Below are 21,310 nucleotides of genomic sequence, written 5' to 3'. Positions count from 1 at the left end.
GCAATATCAAACCTTTAGAAACGCAGATCCCTGTCCTGTGTTTTCCAGAAAGGCCAGCCGGTCCCGGAAGGGGACAAATAACAGGCAGAGCCATGAGGAAGAGGCATGGGAGAGAGAAAGAGCACCTCAATGTCATTCCCCACTAGCCTGTCTCAGCTTCCTCAGGAATTAAGTCTCTGTGGCTAAAGCACGTGATCATGATCTACCAAGGAAGAGGTGTTTTTGACGATGCGTAGAATGCCTCCCGCTCGCCACTAGGCAACCAAGCCTTTCCCAAGGGGGATCAAGACCAAAGAGTCCAGGTCAAAAGGCGTCGCCTACAGGGAGGCTCAGGTCCTTGCATTTCTCTTTGTACAAATGCAGCCTGGTATATTCCAGAGTGTATTGATATGCTGTATTGTGTGCGTTTAAACTCACCGACTTTCTGAGATTTTTACTCATCTTTGTGAACTCTTCCCTGCCTCTTCAGAATCATTGGCATGGAAGTAATCTAAATGTTGTTGTTGTTTAGTCGTGTCCGAATCTTCGTGATCCCATGGACCAGAGCACGCCAGAAACTCCTGTCTTCCACTGCCTCCTGCAGTTTGGTCAAACTCATGTCCAACCATCTCGTCCTCTGTCATCCCCTTCTCCTTGTGCCCTCCATCTTTCCCAACATCAGGGTCTTTTCCAGGAAGTCTTCTCTTCTCATGAGGTGGCCAAAGTATTGCAGCCTCAACTTCAGGATCTGTCCTTCCAGTGAGCACTCAGAGCTGATTTCCTTAAGAATGGAGAGGTTTGATCTTCTTGCAGTCCATGGGACTCTCTAGAGTCTCCTCCAGCACCATAATTCAAAAGCATCAATTCTTCAGCCTTCCTTATGGTTCAGCTCTCACTTCCATACATCACTACTGGGAAAACCATAGCTTTTACTATACGGACCTTTGTTGGCAAGGTGATGTCTCTGCTTTTTAAGATGCTGTCTAGGCTTTTCTCCCAAGAAGCAGGTGTCTTTTAATTTCGTAACTGTTTTCACCATCTGCAGTGATCATGGAACCCAAGAAAGTAAAATCTCGCATTGTCTCCATTTCTTTCCCTTCTATTTGGCAGGAGGTGATGGGACCAGTGGCCATGATCTTAGTTTTTTTGATGTTGAGCTTCAGGCCGTATTTTGCGCTCTCCTCTTTCACCCTCATTAAAGGGTTCTTTAATTCCTCCTCACTTTCTGCCATCAAGGTTGTGTCATCTGCATATCTGATAAGAATGGATAGGTTTGATCTAATAATCACCTCTCTCCCACCCATCAATTGATCAACTATCTTTTCCTGCCCCATCTTATTCATCTCCTCTGCGTTTTCACTCTCAACAGTGATTCCTGTTAAGAACCACCTGGGTTCTTGTGCACCAAACCTTATGCAGCATTAAACCTGTTGGTCGTGAATGTGTCACAGAATTTGGTTGGGGTGTGTGTGTGTGTGTGTGTGATTGGCTTCTTCTAGGGAAGGTAGCCAGCTTCCATCGTCCCCAGCCAACATGGCCAATGGTCAGGGATGAGTGGTGTTTTAGTGCAACACTTCTGAAGGACACTGCCTTGGCTAACTCTGGAGGTTCATTTTCGGAGGAAACCCAGATATAACCTTCTAAACGAGCTCCGTCAGTGGAGCTGCTCAGTGAGTTACCATACAACGGAGGAGACCGAATACCTTCCCAGAATAAGATGGTGGTGATTGTGGTGGTGGCCGCGATAACAATAATAAGTCCCAATGTTCTGCACATAATGTAGTAGTAGCTTACGGCAAGGCAATTAAAACACAGTAGAATCAATTACGAAATTTAGGCCCATAGAATCAAGAATTAAGACCAATGGATAGCGCAGTCAGTAGAGCACGAGACTCTTAATCTCAAGGTTGTGGTTTCGAGCCCCATGTTGGGCAAAAATTACTGTATTGCATGGGGTTGGACTTAGATGACCCTGATCGTCCCTTCCAATTCTACAGTTCTATGATCTCTGGAATCAAAAGAGGGAAGTCTGTCTAGACACACTCAGTATTCCTGTGACTTGAATTAGGAATTCATGCCAGGACTCTCCCTGTGAAGACTTGCTGATTTCCGCGGGACTTACTCCCAAGTAGGTGCTCAAAGGCTTACAGTCATGGGGCACAATCCTGTGCATGTTTATTCAGTAGTCGAGCATATTTCCCTGTAAGCATGCAGAGGATTTTTAGCTTTAGGCAAAGCAGAATAATACTTTTCCTGTACTTTGGGCCCACAAAATACTTTGGGCCCTTAAAAGAATCACTCCAGAGTATTCCAAATTATTCCTTCATAATGTTTAGCACTTTATTTAAAAAGGAGAAAATGCATAATGCACAGACCGGATCAACTTTTGCCTGTTTTGTAAGAGGAGGTTAAAAGTTCTGATCAGTATAGTTTCCTTTTTCAACAGCTAGGCAACCCGTTTCTTTATACCTGCCATGAAAGAGACTACAAAAGACCTAATGCAGATTCATTGGAAAGCAGAGTGTTGTGTAAATAATATGATCTTACAGTTCCTAAGGAAGCGTACATGGAAAGGAGTCCAGTTCAGCTATACATTCTCCCGCCCAAGCTCCATTGAGACGAAGGGAAACTGTACAAAAACATTTTCGTCCCCCCTTCATCGCAACGAGACCTGCGCAAGGATCGTATGGCAGACAACTCCACTATGGATTAAAAATAAAACAGAACAACGGCACTGTTGCTGTTTCTTAAGTCACCTTTTCCAGCGAAACATTTCTGTGCTGTAGAAAACAAGAGCAGGGTACAGGAGAAATGTTTACATCTTGACCTTTTCAAATGACCAGGATCGATTTTTAGCTAGCTAGGCCAAATATCAACTTTCAAAAAGGTCTATCCGAACTACGTCGGCTCAGCTGCCCGGTTTTCACGGCTACAATGTTTTACTCTTAACGAAACTTATAGGCTCCTACAGAGGTATCTTTGTCAATGTCAGCTGGACGGCACAAGTCCTTTAAATACAAAGGAAGCCAACCGGTGCAAACGCGCAACTGAGTTCTCCGTCAACACGGTTTGTAATAAACCTTACAATCCCATTCCTACAGCAATGTAGAAGAGAGGAGGGAAAACAGTTGCAAAAGCCGAGGATGAGTAACATCTGGCAGGAAGAGAAAGTAAAAAAAGCACCACCACCCGCTTATCCTTTGTAAGTATCGCTTATGTTTGCAAACTGCAGAAAGATAGGAAATGCATTTACTTTAATTTCCTATTCCCCAGATATTTTCTATAATCGGTGTCAGACATTAGTTCATGAGTTCATTCCAGGGAAAGATAGAGACACCGAATAGAGATTTTAGTGGGATTTACTCCCAGGGAAGCGTTCGCTGGATTGCATTGCCTGGGAGTAAGTCCAACTAAAATCAATGTGAAGCAAGCACTTAAGTCTTAGATGTTCAACGGAGTAATGAGTTTGACTGCAATCCTAAACCCACCTACCTACAGGTTAGTAAGACCCACTGGACTTGGGGGGGGCACTTATTTCTGAGTAAGCATGGTTGGCACTGCGCTGGAGAGTTAATTCGGTTCATATAGGAGCAGTAGACACTGCATAAATAGTTCACTTGGGAAGGGGGGTTCCGAACAGGCATAGCAGCATTGGAATCTAGCAGAAAGTTGAAACAGACTAAAAGTTGTTCAAAATATTTTGTCTCGGCTCCTCCTCTCCAAATTGGGGGTGAGGATCAAAGGCAAACCCGCCAGAGCCAGAAGCAACACCTCTTTGGAACAAAATCACAAATCAAAGCCTCTGTTCAGCAGGGATACGGCCCTCTTCTTTCAATGCCTATTTACCTATTTCAGGGTTACCTAAGCGCGCTGGCGCGCACTTTGCCACTTGTTTGAAAATAAATCCCACCGAAAGCAGCAGGATGTCCTCCCAATTTTTTGAAGTGGGAGAATAGGTCTCTTTCGCCATTTTATTGTTTCATTATTTCTAGGGTGACCCGGAGGACCACTGGTCCATTTCTTGTGTGCTTCTTGAAAAATTCCGGATTGGTTGAATTTAGGTCAGATTCCGCGAGACGCGTCTTATTTTCTTAGGCAAGTGTGTATATCCTCAATATTTCTTAAGGCGTGAGAAATTTGTGCGAAGGGAGCAAAAGGATGCACTTTTGCGCTGTAGATATAAAACATATCCCTGGGCCACGGAGAAATAACAACCACACCTATATCTGGGTTGCTATTATCGTTGCTTCTACTATGGCTATTCCCGAGGGCACTGCTGTTCTCAAACTTCTGTCCCTTGCAACGGAGCCCGCCAGGAATAGTCTCATGGGGAGTTTACATACTTCAGCTGCTTCTTCAAGAGGCCGTGGGGAGGGAGAAGGTAACTTTAAAAAGAAACTCCGAGAGGAGTAGCCCTGGTAGCCTCTTGCAGCAAAACCAACAAGTGGCGTCGACTAAAATACTAACAACTTTACTAAGGCGCAAGCTTTCCTGGACTGCAGTCCACTTGCATCAGATACATGAAGAGTTATCCTGAGTTACGTAGATTTGGGGGGGTGACGATTGCAAGCAGAGAAATGCAGCTATGGGAAAAGAAAAAGGCCGTGCGCGTGGCAGCATCCTCGACCTTGCTTGTCCTTCCCAAGCCAAGGTCCCAACTGCGTTCAAGAGGCACCGCCAGGTGATCCGCTTCCCCCTTTTTCTCTCGTAATGCCGGCTCTTTCTCTTCCCTACGCTAGGAAAACTAGCGTTGCCCTTGGGCGCGCAGTGGTGATCCAAGGGAAAAGAAAAATGAACTGATGCTTTTGGATTTTGGAGTGAAGGAAGGAAGGAATCTGGTTGGAGCGACGCAGCGTCGCAAGCGGCGAAGGAGCAGCGAAGAAACTCCTCGGCGTCCTGACTTGGAAACAGCAGCTGGTTTCCTCTCTTAGTGCGCCTCCAGGTCGCCACCGGGTCGTCTTGGTAGCCTTTCTCTTCGCTTCCACTGGAAGGACAACTTTTCAGGGGACAGCTGCGGCCAAACGTGAGCGACGTCGAGTCCTCCGGGGGTCAAGAAAAGCGGGGGTGGGAGACATCCGGGATTGCCGAGAGACAGAGAACAATCTTGAAGTTTTGCTTTTGGCTGAGTACTGAAGAAGGACACCCCGCTCCTCCACTCCCTTTTCTCTTTGTCTTTTCCCTTACGTTTTGACTCAGTTTTCGGGATGACTGACGAAATTCTGCAGTAGGTACTTAAAAACCCGTACTGGTCATGAATGCTCTGGATTTTCCTCTCTGCGCAAAACAAGAGCAATTTTTATCCCAAGCTCTGATTTCACACGCCAGTATTCTAGCCTTGGACGCATTGTCACTGGGCTGCTTGACCCTCCCGGGCACGCTTACTCAGAAATCGGTCCACCCCCGTGCTGTACTGCTTAATCCCAATGAACAGTGCAAGGGCCTGTGAAGATACCGAAGCCCCACTTTTCTTCTTCCAAAAAATGGGGGATAAGATCAGGGGTCGAAAGCAAAGTCGAAGCAACTTGAAGATGGACCACTAAGAAAAGAAATATCTCAATGCTACACTTTATCTCCAGGTATACACACTCAATCAGTGGGGATATGCTTAAAATTGGGATTTCCATGCTAGGTAGCTGCAATCCGTTTGCCAGGGACTTCAGAGTTTGCATCTGATGAAGAAGGCACGAACCCACGAAAGCTTATGTCACAAATACCACTTTTTATACTTCATAGTGCCATGAGTTTCTTGCCATTTTCGATACAGCAGATTAACACAGTTATTCTTAAACATCTAGTAAAAACAAATCCATGCAAATTTGTTCAAAGTGCTTCCTATGAATTATTTAGCTTTAACTCTTACAACAGTCTTGTAAGGTAAGTCAGGCAAACCCCATATTGCAGATGGAGAGACTGAGCTACGGGGCTCCTTGGGAGTTCTGAGCTCATGCTTCAAAGCTATGTACCAGGTAGCTGAAATCTAGGTAAATGTTGGCCATGGATTGCAGATTGTACATCTGATGGAGAAAGCTCAAGCCCATGAAAGCTTATGCCACAATTACACTTGTTAGGGTCCACATGCAGCCCTTCAGGCCTCTCTGTCTGGCCCTTTAGGTTTTCCCTAAGCCACAGCCCTTCACTAGTCTTGCTCCACACTCACCTTGAATGTTTTTGTCTGGCTGGAGGATAGAGAGGAGCCTGTAAGCATTTGTAGAAGCCAGGTAATATTGACATTATTGCCTTGCTCACTTTTGCCTCTGGCCTGTGGTTCCCAGAAAGTTGTCCAGAAAGTAATGTGGCCCTCAGACTGAAAAAGGCTTCCCACATCTGCCGTATACAGTTACCTGGGAGTAGACCCCATCGAATTAAGTGAATTACTTTTGACTGGACATGCCCTGGGTTTTGTTGTGTGTCTTTCAGCAAAGATGCAACAGCAGACACTTTAGCTCATTTTTGGTTTGATCACTTTTGTTATGAAAATATTATCTCCCATTTTAAAACCTGCACTTGTAGATCCAGTCTTGAAATTATCTATCTCATAAGAAGGCTTTTCTGCTCCTAGTCACCCCATCTCTTAATATCTTAGGAGGCTAAATGTTTGCCTAAGAGATTTTAACCAAAGTTTGCTAAGAATTTTGAAGTTTGTTGACATGTGCTATAGAGCTGAGAGCATTGAAGTCCACAATTCTCCAATGTGCAAGCCCCATTGAAACCAATGAGTGTGGGGTCTTCACTGGTTAATTGGTGCAATCAGGACCCTCGTACCTACAGGACTGCCTCTCCTGGTATACCCTGCAGAGGACCTTAAGGTCCATAAATAACAACATTTTGGAGGTCCTGAGCCTCAAGGAGGTTAGATTGGTCTCAACTAGGGCCCCAACTTTTCAGCACTGGCCCCGACTCGGTGGAATGCTCTGTCACAAGAGACCAGGGCCCTGTGGGATTTGACATCTTTCCGCAGGGCCTGCAAGATGGAGCTGTTCCGCCTGGCCTTCGGCTTGGACTCACTCTGACCCCTTATATGGGATTTGGTATATACATTTTCCCTTGGCTTTTTTGCTGGCCCATGTAGGACCAGCATGGATAGCCAGCTCAGGTTAATATCTGATGTTTCCTCCCTTTATGGCCTTGATTTATGGGCTACTACTAAAATGAGGCAGCATTTTAAGCTGTATTTTAAGCCATATTTTATGTTTTATTGTAATTTATATTTGGTGTTAGCCGCCCTGAGCCTGGCTCTGGCTGGGGAGGGTGGGGTATAAATAAAAACATCATAATTATGATGATGATGATGATGATGATGATGATGATGACAGAGCAATGGTGGATTTGGACATTCTGATACCAGTCGTGGCATCATAGCTATAAGCAGCTGTCTTACATTTACTGATTCAAGGAAGGAGCTTAAAATTTTCTCGCGGCAATAAATTATTTGTGTGTTACTTACTTTAATTACTTACATGATTATCATTAATAATCATGGCCATAATACCATTAATATGCTGTTATACATACAGGGCACATGGCTCGTTACCGAGTTTGGTAAGCAAAAAAGGAGATTAAAGTTTAAACTGAAGCCATCTTTATCAACTGTTTTGAAATACACTGGATTCTGACTAGAAACATGAATCCTTTGACTAGTGGGTGAAAAGCAAGGCACTTCATCAGTTAATAGATGGAGTCCCATGACAGATCTAAAGCCATATTTATTTGCAACATAAAGCTTTTGATGTAGAACCCAACATTCCATAATGTTTAGTGTTGAAAGCCATGAGCACAGTCCAGCCAAGGGCCCAGCACCTTAGTCACATCTGTTGAGAGCAATGAAATTTAAATATGCTAACTTCCATGGAATGGCGCTTAATGCTTCCGAAATCTTAAAACTTTTTTTTAAAAAAAGGTATCAAAATAATCACAATCAATTATGATTGTTGGGTTATTGGCAAATGTTAGCAATATGCAGTTTAACTGCAATGATTTCAGGGGGTCTACTCTGAGTTGGATATCACTTCTTAGTGGAACAGCTGGTTTTTCTATCATTTTCCATTGAAAGGATGTTGCTAAATTATAAGAAAACAACATTCATAGACACATCCTCCTCTTTCTTGCATCACACTGTGTTACAACATTTCCAAATCAAACGAATTAGTCCCCCTAAACTTAACCCCAAAGAGTCAAAGGGTGCAACCCATAGGGATTTTGTGCAACTCCTCATCATTTGAATAGATCTGTGCAGAATATTTTCAGAATATTCTGCTTAAATTGCATTGTTCTAGAACTATTTTCTTGCAAACAATACACCCTAAGACTGCGATCTTGTACTAATTTACATGGGAGTGTCTCACTGACCACAATGGGCCTTATCTTTGAGTTGATTGTACTACAACTTTAAAACCCATCAATGTATGTGGGAATGTTTTGAGTTATTTTGAGTTGTTAAATACGTTAAACATATTTACAGCCCGATTCCTCCGCCCCCCCCCCAAAAAAAACAGTGATTTCATCGCAATTTCATCGCAATGTTTGCGATTGGAGTTTAGGTTGGTTAAGGATTCCAGCGGCACTAAACTCCCGGATAAATATTGTTTTACTTTGAAGCATATTGAAGTGGAAGCTAAACATCTAAAGCTACGAATCTGAACGCAAAAGCTAACGTCCTTGCCCTTCTTTTGAATTGTCAATCGTGGTTCGGTGGCCTGTATTAATAAATTTGCCATTTAGTTATTCCTCCATTAATTTGGCTGCTTTGGGACTTGGAGTAATCCTTGTTAAAATGAGGAAAAAAAGATTCACATTAGGGCACGGATGCTAAAACGCAGCGCAAAAGCCTATTCTGCTAGTTCTTTGTTTTGCCAGGACTTGGAAAGTGTTAGTAACCCTCCAGCGAGAGGAACACCCACCCACAGCCTGTGAGAGAGAGAGAGAGAGACAGAGAGAGATTTCAGTGGGTCGTCATATTCCTTCCAAGCTGGATAAGTTTCTTGATCTCAACAGATTAGAGGCTGCTTGTTGACTCGCATCCAACGCCTTTTTAACGACTTCCCAACCACCCAACTCGGAAAAGCTAAGGCGGGCCAGTTTAACTTTCTCTTTACAAACGTTGCCAGCCAGAAATCCTGGTGATTTTGTTGTTGTTGTTCCGAATGTAATATTTTGCTTTTACTCCTCTTCCTCAGACCACCAGACCAATAAACGTGTGAACTTATTCATGGGAAGGGGTGCGTGCGTGGGAGACAAGCCATGGGTGGGCAATGGGGCAATAGCGGAGATCATACTTTGAAAGTTGCAAATGTGCTCTCGGCAGGCTTATCTCTTCTCCCTGGAAGAACATACCATTCTAGTGCAGTTAGAACTGACCCTGGGGGAGCAAGAGAACAGGAATCGCGCCTTCTACCTTGGACTTGCTGTTGTTTGAAGGGTGCTAGGATGACAGTTTTGTTTTTTTTTTGTTTTTTAAATCATTCATTTATTTTCCCGGGGAGGGAATGCTGCTGGCTTCAGCATGGTTATGCTAATACAGATCGAAATGCAAAATGATCATTTCATTTCTGAGACCTTTAATATCTGCTTCCTTGGGCGGCTGAGTGCACCCGTGAATAATTTATTCCGGGTGCCAAATGCAACTAGCATTTCTTGAAGAAATTAAAGAGTTTGCGGAATACTCTGATTTTTATTCATTTCCTTCTCTTTTAGGGGGCAGGAAGATGTGCTTGAAATCAATGGAAACTTAATAACCAGGGGAGGGGGGGGGAGGAAATCAAAGAAATAATCCCGCCAAAGCTTCTTATAATAAAACAGGTGGCTTTAATAATTCAAGACTCCGAAATAAACAAATCATTGGATTATATCGCAATATGAGAATTGATGCATTTCAGCGGCAATCCGGACAGACAGGGCAATAATATTTTATTTCACCTTCCAATAAATTATCCTAGGAAAAAGTTCTCGCTTCAAATAGGTTTCGGTATTGCTCACTTGGAAGGCGAGGTTCTTCCCGCCCCCCCCCCTGCACGTTAATTTTCTTTTTGCAGTTCTAAGAACTCCAGTGATGAAATTAATTAAAAAGTAATATTTCCCCCCTCTCGCTGAAATAAAAGCGAGGCGGTGGAAATAGAATTAACTCTCAACATTTGCTCCGGATTTAATAATAATAATAATAATAATAACTTTCTGGATTCTATGGCCAAGAAAAAAAGAACTTTGATCGTTCCCCTTCTTGCTCGTTTCTTCTTTCTTCATTCCCTCCTCCGATAATCTATTTTTAAAGCCAGCTGTAAAAAAATAATAATTGTTTGTCAAATATTACCAATTAAAGCCCCTTTCCCCCAAACAGGGTATTATCATCACCAGTAAAACAGGAACTCGAAAACCCGGACAAGATGTATTCCTTGAGAAGCATTTGGCGACGAAGCAACAACTTCCTGACAAGTGAAGAAACAGTCCGGTCAAAGCTATTCCCCTTTGGCTGTCTCGCTCTCCAAAAGCCCTTAGGTACAAGTAATCCCCGTGTGTTGAGGTGGCAGTTCCTAAACCGACTTACCTCTGAATATTTCCCACTGCAGCGAGTCTTACTTCTGAGTAAGCATAGCTAGGATTACACTGTTGCTGGCATTGATTCTTAAGGAGGTGCTTACAGGAGGCGTAGGTGGAGAACTCCCATACGCAGGAGGGCTGGCTTACCATAGTATGGAAATTGAAGTATATGCACAGGAAATTCCATCTAAAGAGTTCCACCATTCTCATGAGACCATTAAGTCCAGTGTCTAAAATTACCAAACCACATGGAGCCCATTCCAAAACACAAACTTTGTGGGCTAAATATTCATTCGTTCATTCAAAAATTTATATCCTACATTTCACAATTTTTAAAAGAAGTGCTCCACAATAAAACTTACAATATGCAAAATTTAAAATTAAGCTTCAAAAATTTAGAACCTCAAGTATTTAATCACAAATAATTTAAATGGGGTCTTAAGTTTTCTTCTGAAGATGTCGCTGAAGGCCTCTGGACTTACATATGTGTATAATTAAAAGCTGGGTGATTGGTAATTAGCACACAACTGAAGGGAGGGAATAAACACAATTATAAGTCACACTTTATCCTCTAGCAGTGTTCCATTTAGGTGGCCAGCAGTCCAGGCTGGCATAGAAGCTATTCCTCCCCTCTTCTCTACTCCAAAAAAGAGAACAATCACACTTGAATGGTGGGTCTCACCACTTTTACATTTTAGGAATGTGCTGAGGTTTTAAAAGCACACATATGCATTGTCTTTTCCATTGCAATTCCACAATATTCTTCAAATCCACCACATGTCTGGAGTGTGAATGCAATGACAGGAATCACATAAGATGATGTAGATTTTGTGCATCTGGGCCCTAACAATATTTACTTAGATGTAAGTGTGTTTAGGATAAGAATAAAATTCTAATGATTAAATGCAGTGGCTATTTACACAAATATAGTCCCTAAATGGCTTCTGAACATCTACCTTCAAGAGCGTGCATTATCTATATAATTATATAACTACAAACATATGTGCCCATATTTAAGTTTGCCTCTCACACTTCATGAAAAAGTAAAGAGAGATTTATGACTAGTATCTCCAAAATAAGATGCACAAAGGTAATCCTTCAGACTTATCCATGCACCTCCTGGACCATTAAAATAATGTGATCTGATGGCTTTGAAATTCACCTGATTTACCATTTTTAACCTGAAAAAGAAAGAGCAAAGAGATCTCTGATATAAATCTGGGAGGCAAAATCTTTTGTAACCCCTCATATTCCTGTGAATAAATTAATATTCTGCAGTTCCTTCTTAGACTCTTAAGTTCTGCTGTTTTAAAACTATTTTGAATGAACACACTTTGTGTGTACTTTGCATGAACATGCAGGATCTTGAGTTCATGTTTTTCTAGAACCACTGCTAGTTTTCTCAATTTTAAAAAACACACACACTTGTTTCAGGATTTTCTGAAATCACCCCTTATGTTTATACATGCAAACAAATGCAGGAATAAAGCAAATACTTTTAAACAATTGGTTTAAAATTATGCATCTCTATCCTTTTATCTTAAATGTTCAGAGAAAAGACAGTCACATCTGGAGGTTTTTATATGAAAAAGAAGCCAGACGATGTTTCTGAGTGCAGGAATTAAGGAAAGGGTCTAGTTTCTCCTTTAAAAAAAGTTAGTGGAGAAGTTTACCTCTTTCCCCCTCCTTTGATAAAGTTACCCCCTTAAAGAAAAATACAGCTGTTGCTAATCTCCTCTGGAAGAACTGAGTCAATTGTTATTGACTTTGGACATAGATAATGTTGACAGAGATTTGGAGTTAAGAAGGGCAGTCAGACAAGAATGCATGCAAATGGGTCTCCTCACAACTAGACCCATCGCAGGATAACCTTAAGGGCCCAGGTTTTAGGCTTCGTCACAGGCAGGTGATGAAGGAAAATCCAGGTGAGTTATTTTGGGGGTCATTTTATTTTTATTTTTATGTATATACCTGCCCATCAATAAATATTCCTTGGGTGGCTTCCTTCTAAGCACTTTATATCTGAAGCATCTTCCCCAGCAGCCAGACATGCAAAAATTTCAACTGCAGTCCAGCTGCGATTAAGCATTACGGACAGTTTCTTCTCATGCTAGAAAGATCCTTTTGATCCAATTGTGGATAGAACGCAGTGATGACAATGTTGTTCATGAACTGAAGAGAAAGGACACTCCGTGTGAGAGGAATCAGGGACTCCTGAGTGAGAAGATCAGAAATGGCAGACAAGATTCCCTGAAAGATAGATTGCCCACAACCACTGTTATTCCCTCCGCCCGCCAAGGTTCAGCTAAGCAAGGGGATGTTGGGTGCATTAAGAGGCCTCACCAGCATCCCGTGTCACCTCAACACATGTATACTCCAAAAACTTTTCCAAGGTGCAGGGGTTCCATAGCAGGCAAATAGGTGTGGAAAGGGTGTCCTAAAGGCAGAAAATGTGAAAACCAAGTCATGGCTATTGGCCCCAGGTCCTGTTTATGCATCTGGTTGGACATTGTGGGGAGCCTGATCTTCTAGGAGATAGGTCTTTGATCTGGACTCTTCTTATCTTCTTATGAGTTGTAACTCAGTCCCAGATAGCAAAAGCTGCAAACCGATATCAGGGGTTGTTGTGGTGCCCTATGTTGTTCATGTGAGATTGCTAGCCCAAATAAAAAAAGATGATTTTGAGTTTTCTTACACTTTGAGGGTTGTTGTTTTTCTCCCAAAACTCATACCAAGAAGCAAAATAGTAATTGCTAAAGTCATTCTTTGAACATCTGTATTTGTAGATAATTATGAGTAGATTGATTCTGTCTTGCCATGGTGTTTACTGCAATATAATCCAAGACAATTAATGGAGATCAATGGCTTCTAGTCATGATGTTTCTGCGTTCCAATCCACTATCAGAGACAGTATGCCTCTGAACACCAGGTCACAGCCACACCATACATTTAAAGCACATGGATCCCCAACCAAAATATCCTGGGAACTGTAGTTTACCCCCACATTGCTATAATTTCCAGTACCCTTAACAAACTACGGCTCCCAGAATTCTTTAGGGGAAGCTATGTGCTTAAAATGTATGGTGTGAATGTGACTCCAGTTGCTGAAAAATGTGAGTGAGAGAGTGCTATTGTTCTGCTGTCCTACTTCTGAGCTTCCCATAGGCATCTGGTTAGCTTCTGTGGGAGCAGAATGTGAGACTAGGTAGGCCTTTGGTCTAATCCAGAAGGGATATTCTAGCATTCTTAACTTATTTGTCACATTTTTATCCTATCTTTTCTCCAAGGACATCCATTCAATTGCCAATACCATTGTCATTTTGGCACAAGGTCAAGACCCACCTGTTTGCCTGGGCTTTGGGTATTTCTATTTATATTGCAGATGTCTAAACCATTCACATCACATAGCTATTGGAATGATGTAAAATTAGATAAAATAAGGGAAAAAATATAAAATGCACAGTCTCAATCAACTAAGAACAATTAAAAATATCTCTACAATTGCACAGTTAATATTTCATAAAATGATGGGGTCACATTTCATGGAAATTCAGTACAGTATTAGTGTGTGGTTGCAACGAACGAGACTGTGGGTAATTTCCTTATTAAAAAATGAATCATAATTTTAAAGTTTTGTTATGATGTTTTTACCTGCTCTTGTAACTATACTGCAATTGTGTTGGTTGCATTTAATTTTTTTATTGTACTGGGATCATGTAATGAAGGGTGAGTCATAAGTAGCCTTAACAAATAAAACAAATAAAAGCTCATCTGATTCAACACCCTGCTGAAAACAAGTGTAGCTAATATTGTTGCTTTGCTAGAGAGGCAGTCCTGGGCCCACACCCCATTTGATGTAATTTAACTTACTTCTAAATAAGCATGCATAGTCTTCTATTTTGCTATGGCTTTCATTGCGCCAACTGAAAATAGACTGTAATGACCAGTTTCCTAGGTGATCCAGGATCTGATTTACTGAGAAGGAATAGATCCCTTTCACTCTAAATGAGCTGTTATACCTAGTGAGATCATTGCAGAGTTTTGCTCTAGATCCCCTTTCCAAAGAATGTATTTTTGTGGTATAGGGTGGGAGTGAGGGTAGGAACAGGGGATTCTCTGTTGTGGCCTCAGCCCATTTTAATCCCTCCCCTAACCCTACTGAAATTTCACATGCCGTGACCCTGCTGAGTTTCAGAAATCAGCAGAACGTATTTAATGAATCCCCATTACTTTGTAAAGTGAGATGTGTACTGTATGTTTATTTTATACGAAGACTTCTGATGCAGATTTTATCAGTCATACTTCAACACAAGGTTATACGTGCATAAACACTCTGACATCAACAAGCATGCTTAACTCTGTGCTGGATTCTTATAACAGCTGTGATTATGATGTTTGTGATCTTTAGGGGATTAAGGCTGCAATCTAAGCACACTTAATAGGGAGTAAGCCCCATTGGACTCACTGGGACTGACTTCTGAGTAAACATATTTAGGATTGTACTTTTTTGTATTGGCATCTGACTCAAACTTTTTCAGGATGAAGAGTGCTTTGAATTATTCGAAAGATAAAGCAGTACAGAATTCAATACATAAATTGCTATATTCATTATCATTATTTTGCAGCTACACAGTCACATTCAGCAGTATTTCACTGCCTCTGTGTTGTATTTTGTGTTGCTTTTGTCTTCTCTACCACTTGATATAATAGATTAAGAAGCACCATTGCTTTACAGTAAGATACAGGCTTTTGTGGTTATTCTCCTTTGTATACGTTTGGCTTATTATTAATTTCCTTTTAAGCAGCCAAATAATGAGACTGCCTTGCATCCCTCTGCAGCATGTCCTCCTCATATTGACATCTCATTACCTGCAGGATTTAGCTTTGACCTTAATTTGCAGAGTTTCGTTCTCCCACTGGTATTATGTTAAACTCTCATACTTTTCTGGTTTAATGGAAGAGCAGAAGACAAACTGAAACAGAGGTTCTCATTCTTGGAGGTGGAGATAGCTATACAAGTTTCCCCAAGGATAACAAAGACAAATTAAAGATGGGGAGCTCATTTGGCAGCCATCGCTTTTATCCTGCATCTGGGAACAGAGAACAGAAAGGTTCACGCGTGTGTTGATCTGTGTCCCATTGGCCTCTAGCGCTATCATTCAGCGCAACAACCAATGAGGAAAACACTGCCTGCACAGTTTCAACTTCCTGTCTTTTTCATATATGCACATAGCTTGCTGGCGGAAAGCAGGGACACACACACTGCCTAAAGGTCCTACAATTGTCAGATCTTCTGTGCCATCAGAAACTCTAGTACAGTGGTACCTCGGGTTAAGAACTTAATTCGTTCTGGAGGTCCGTTCTTAACCTGAAACTGTTCTTAAGCTGAGGTACCACTTTAGCTAATGGGGCCTCCCGCTGCCGCCGCACGATTTCTGTTCTCATCCTGAAGCAAAGTTCTTAACCTGAAGTACTATTTCTGGGTTAGCAGAGTCCGTAACCTGAAGCGTCTGTAACCGGAGGTACCACTGTACTCTGTGATGCTAGAGGGCCTTTGGAAGTCATGACCCAAACCACTCACTGCTTAATGGAAAATTCTAGGATCCGAGGTCCCAAGTGCCATCTTGGGACAACTCAATGAGTTCCCAAGTGCCACCACTATAGCCTTCTGCAGAACATCACTGCTTTTTCAGAATTCTGCCTCCAACAGCTCAGCCACTAATTTCCAGTCACTCAAAAAGGGAGAAAACAGGCCCCACTGATTTCCCTGGGAGCTCTGTCCTCGGAACTGTACTCCTTAAAACAGTATCCCTATCACTCCAGGCCGAGGGCTGTTTGCAAAATTAATCATGATCATAAATAATAATTAATAAGAAGAAATAATGAATAATAAATACTAGACACCCTATGGCCAAAACCCCCTTGGGACTTCACACATCTAATTAACAATATGCACAATTTACTGCACAAATAAACCTACAAGCAGGGATCAAGAGTTCCCAAGGAAAATGACAAATGAGGGAGGTGAAAATGTGAGCAGTTGTCAAATCCCTATGATAAAGGCATTTTACTAAAGCATTTTCAATCTTCACACCAAACCAATCCCCGGTCCCCCCCCCTTTTCTAAATTTAGAGAATGTATATATGTAGCATCTCTACCACCAACTAGTAGACATGTGGGTTACAAGACAAATCAGAGAAGCTGCCATAAATCCATAGAACTGTAGAGTTGGAAGGGACCCCAAGGGTCATCTAGTCTAAACCCTTGCAATGCCAGAATCCTGCCCACAGCCATCCCTGGGTGGGCTCGATTTACTAACCTTCTGGTTAACAGCCAGACCCATTGTGTCAGAGCAATGAGGGTCTTTCAGAACTTGACAGAACACTATAGAATGGTGACAGTTTCCCTAAATGAATGGTTAAGGACAAATAATCCAGCTCTGTATAATTAATTTGCACAATAAAAACCAAGTGAGTCTAATTACATTTCAGTAGTCAAAATCTACTTTGTACGGCAATCGGCCCTACCTGGACTGTTATGCAAAACCAACATGGGGGTGGTTTTAGGCTTATGAAGTCCAGTTAAGGCTGATTGCTTCATAATGCAGGTTTTGACTGCTAAACTGTAGTTAGACCCTACTAGCGCTCAACACTACCATAGTGCAACATCTTCACTTGATTGCCAACACTTGCCATGCATTTCCTATATGCATAAGGCATGAATCCAATTCTGCAATGTGGTGCTAGAGATGGGAATGATCTGGAAACACAGATTTCATACTAAAACCTGTCTGTCTAATGTTGCATTGAGCAGTGGTGCGATCTACCAACTCAGCTCCATGATATGAAACTCACCAGCTAATTTGAACAAGCCTTTTGCCCCTCACAGATGAGCTGCTTGATTAGATTGAGAAGGCTTTGGAGAGAAATATCTCCGGAATATTTTGCAATGTGAAATTGTAGACACTGGAGCAGCCCATCCTGAGCTAGGCTTACAAAACTAATTGTCCTACTAATTTGTGACTTCCTAACTTGTGATGATAATGTTGATATGGCACAATCTTGGGCCATATGATATGGGCTGCTGTGCTTCTAAGTATTTAATGACCACAGTGACATATTATGAAAGGCTGAAACAACAAACAACAAGTTAAATTGTTTCTCTGATGCCAGTCAAAGGGAATGACCATTCTCAGAAAGTGCATATACCACATAGATCCTATCGGGCAGGGATCATGTTTTATAAAACACAACTCAGGGCTGTCCCATGCCTCCCCCCTTTCTTTTCTCTTTTTATTTTTCTTTGGCTGCCTGAGTCCAGGATTTTCTAATGGCGCCCTACTTCCCCCACCCCCATATCAAGATGCACATGAGAATAATAAATTAAATTATTAACAATTTCCTGCCCTTTCATGACACCCAAGATCATCTGCCTGAGGCCTGGCTGTACGTAATGGTAGGGTCAGTCCTGCATCTCGGAGAAGCCAAAGCAGAGAATGGGGAACCTGTGGCCCTCCAGATGTTTCTGAACTACAACTTCTATTACCCCTGACCATTGGCCATATTCTAGAGACACAATCCATCTGGTCTTATGGATTCCTCCCCACCCCCACTACCCACATTTCTATTATCAGTGGTGGCTGCAAGGGCAAAGCAGGGTGGAGTGGTGTTGCTTCCCTGCCCTCCCAATGTGGAGGTCACTGCCAGTAACTGCAGGTACAGTGATGGAGCCAATCCAATGCCCCCACTGCCTTGTCCATGCCAACCTCACCACTGCCTTGCCCCCTGACTTTTGGTTACCGGGAGTGACCTTCACATTGGGAAGCCAGGTAAGCAATGCCAGCCCACCCTGCTCCACTAGCCGCTACTGCCTATGATTTAATTATATGTATATCCTACCCTTCTCAAGGATATTAAAACAACATACCTGGGGTTTCCTCCATTGCTTCTTAACAACAGCCCTGTGAGGTGCAATTGGGCTGAGGTGTAGCCGTTGCTTGAAGACCATTCAGTAAGATTCATAGGTGAGCAGTGGTTTGAACCTGGGTCTCCGCTGTCCTAGTCGGACATCTCATCTGCTACTTACACACTGTTTCTTCTCTGCATATGAAACCTTCCAGCACAACAGCCCTATGCATTCTTGGTAACTTACTGCCCACAGACCATACTAAAAGTTATATGTATGGTAGAGTGGAGAGAGTCTGGCTTTCCAAAACAATGCTGGACTACAGCTCCCATCATCCCTGACTATTGGACATGCTGGATAGGGCTGATGGGAATAGGAGTTCAAGGACATCTGGATGGCCCAAGGCTCCTCGCTACGGATGTGCAGGCTGTAGCAAGGATCCAAACACTGGGAGACAGGCAAAAAAGAAAAGAAAAAGCTGGCAACTGCCTGTGACAATGACTCAGCAAATTAAGATAATGGGAAATGGAATGGGTTCTACAGAAATACTTTGCAAGTCATCCTTTGTACTCAAAAACAGACTCGTTAGGGTACCAATACTGATTGTTTTCTGTGGGGGTAAAGGAGAAAAGTTAGGCTAATAAACATTCTTCTTTGCAGGAACTCATGCTTACGTTCACAAGGCAGATGTTATATCGTCAGTTCAGTTCACCACTACAGCCATTATGTTCTATTTATGCTTCACTTTATTGTTTGCTTGTTTGTTTGTGGGTGGGTGGGTGTTTTTATTTTACATTCCTATTATTGTTTCACTCTTGGAGAGGAGGAGGATATAATATATTCATCTTTATTATGCAAAGGGGGGGGGATCTGTGTGAAGCATTTAATAAAATCCTGCTTCCCCACAGCCAGGAGCAGTACAGCTAGCTGTTCTTAAGTGAATGTTCCTGTTAAACATGGCTGGTGACTGCACTGGCCAAAGCTAGCATGGGTCAGAAAAAGAGCCATGCTGATAAATAAGGGCACAAGCAGCATATTCTAGATTTACTGATGCCTTATGATTAAAACCATTAACTTAGTCTTAGGCAGAAGCTCTGCTGGTGCAGATGACTTTCTCTGCTGCTCTTCCCCTTGGTTTTTTTGGTGCTCAAGAGTTATCCTTGGATGGGAAGACAAATCTTAAAGTTACCTTTTTTTAAAAAAAGAAGAAGAAGATTGTGCAGCTCTTTATGCTACCATGCCACATGGTGACACAGATAACAAAAGAGCAGGTCCAAAAAGGACTAGGCAAATTAAGGCAGGAGTGAGGGACCTTTGGTTCTCCAGATGTTGTTGAACTACAGCTGCCATCACCTCTAACAAGCATGACCAGTGGCCAGGGATGTTGGGACTTGAAGTTCAGTCTACCAAATGAAATAAATACCCGTCCTTTTCAGCACTCCATACGGTGCACATTACCTGCAGGTCTGAGTTGGAATGTCTAAATAATAGCTTGGTAGACTCACTGAAATGGTGATGATACCCTGGTGCATATGGTTGATGTTATGGCCAGGGTCATCTTCTGCCAACCCACCAGGTACAGAGGTGTAAAGAAAGTTGATATGAAGCTCCTGGCAGATCAGTGTGATCACCAGTGAGTTGGCTGATGTCCCATTGTTTAACAATAGCAGCAACCCCTCTGCTGCCCAAAATTATAGTGCTGAAATTAAGAAAGCTTAGGCTAACCAGGGGTGGAATTTTGTGTGGAAGGACTGTGAGCTCCGTTCAGTTCTGATTGTCAAAACAAATTCCTGGGCTCATAATTACTTAATGCTAAGAGTATGTCTTTTGCAACAGGCTGTGGTCAGTTGATCTTGGAGTTCTACTAAACATAAAAATAAAAATTGATGGCACAAGCTTCAAGTCTGCTCACTCCATAATCGGTCCTCCCACTTCCTGCTGCAAGAGAGTTGGGGGAGAACATGTATGCACTTGCAGACATGGCCTAAGCTAATGCTTATTGCATTTGGAAAACTTAGGTCTTATCTGCAGGGCACATTCATCATACTCCCACCTGTATGGAAGCAGGAAAAACAAATGCATGTCACTATCTGTCAGAGTTCTGAAGTGCAACTGGTTAAACAGGGCAGCCAGGTAATAATTCACCAGGGATAGTATTCCTGAGTGTTCACAGCACTGCAAAGAAAGTGTACAATCTTGTTGTAATGCAGTTCCATGCAAATCACACAGGTCCAATGTTCATCAGTTAAAGACTATCCATAGGAAGCAGATCCCACAATGCTTGGCTGATATCTGCACATTTATTTCCAGTTACCAGAAGCGGAAAACATATTTTTCAGTTTAAGAGAAATATCACATCAATTATGCTTTTACCATATAAGGATATTCTTCTTTCTTTTTACAACCCTTTGATGAAGATAATTCTGTTTTACCATGGTGGAACTGCGATGGTGGCATAATGCTTGCCCAAGACTTCCTTATGAATTCATAGCTTAGGTTTTCAGGTCCATATCCAAAATGCTGTCTGCTGGATCACACTGTAAATATGCATCCTGTACCATCTGAATATGTCATACAAGTCTCCTAAAAGAGAACTAAGCCAGGGACATATGTCAGATATACATGCCTGCGGCAAGCAATAGTACAGAACATATAACAGAAAGCACTGAACACGTCAGGGGGGGAAATGGAGCTGTAAACAGCAGCAGACAAAGAGTCCCAATCAGAAATGGAGCCCACTGGCATAGCAGTTGGCATAAGAACAAGGAATGACCAGACAAAACTCCAGGAACTGTAGTAAAATTCTATCCTCTTTGGTAAACGTGCAGAGTGCAAATGGAAAAACGTGTGTGTAAAGCTTGAATGGTGGCTTTATTCGAGAGAAAGGGATGAGCT

At 42.3% G+C, this 21,310-nt stretch overlaps 1 long non-coding RNA gene across 1 annotated transcript in view; it reads left to right on the top strand.

The window, feature by feature from the left end:
* The window catches only part of LOC309532785, a 64,615-nt gene that overhangs the window by 7,704 nt on the left and 35,601 nt on the right, over positions 1–21,310 (top strand). The window lies entirely within an intron of this gene.

The sequence above is a fragment of the Podarcis vaucheri genome (genome assembly GCF_965113315.1).
Source record: "Podarcis vaucheri genome assembly, chromosome: 5".
Taxonomy (NCBI): Eukaryota; Metazoa; Chordata; class Lepidosauria; order Squamata; family Lacertidae; genus Podarcis; species Podarcis vaucheri.
Note: the sequence above shows the minus strand (reverse complement) of the source record. Positions and strands in the feature narration are given on the sequence as shown.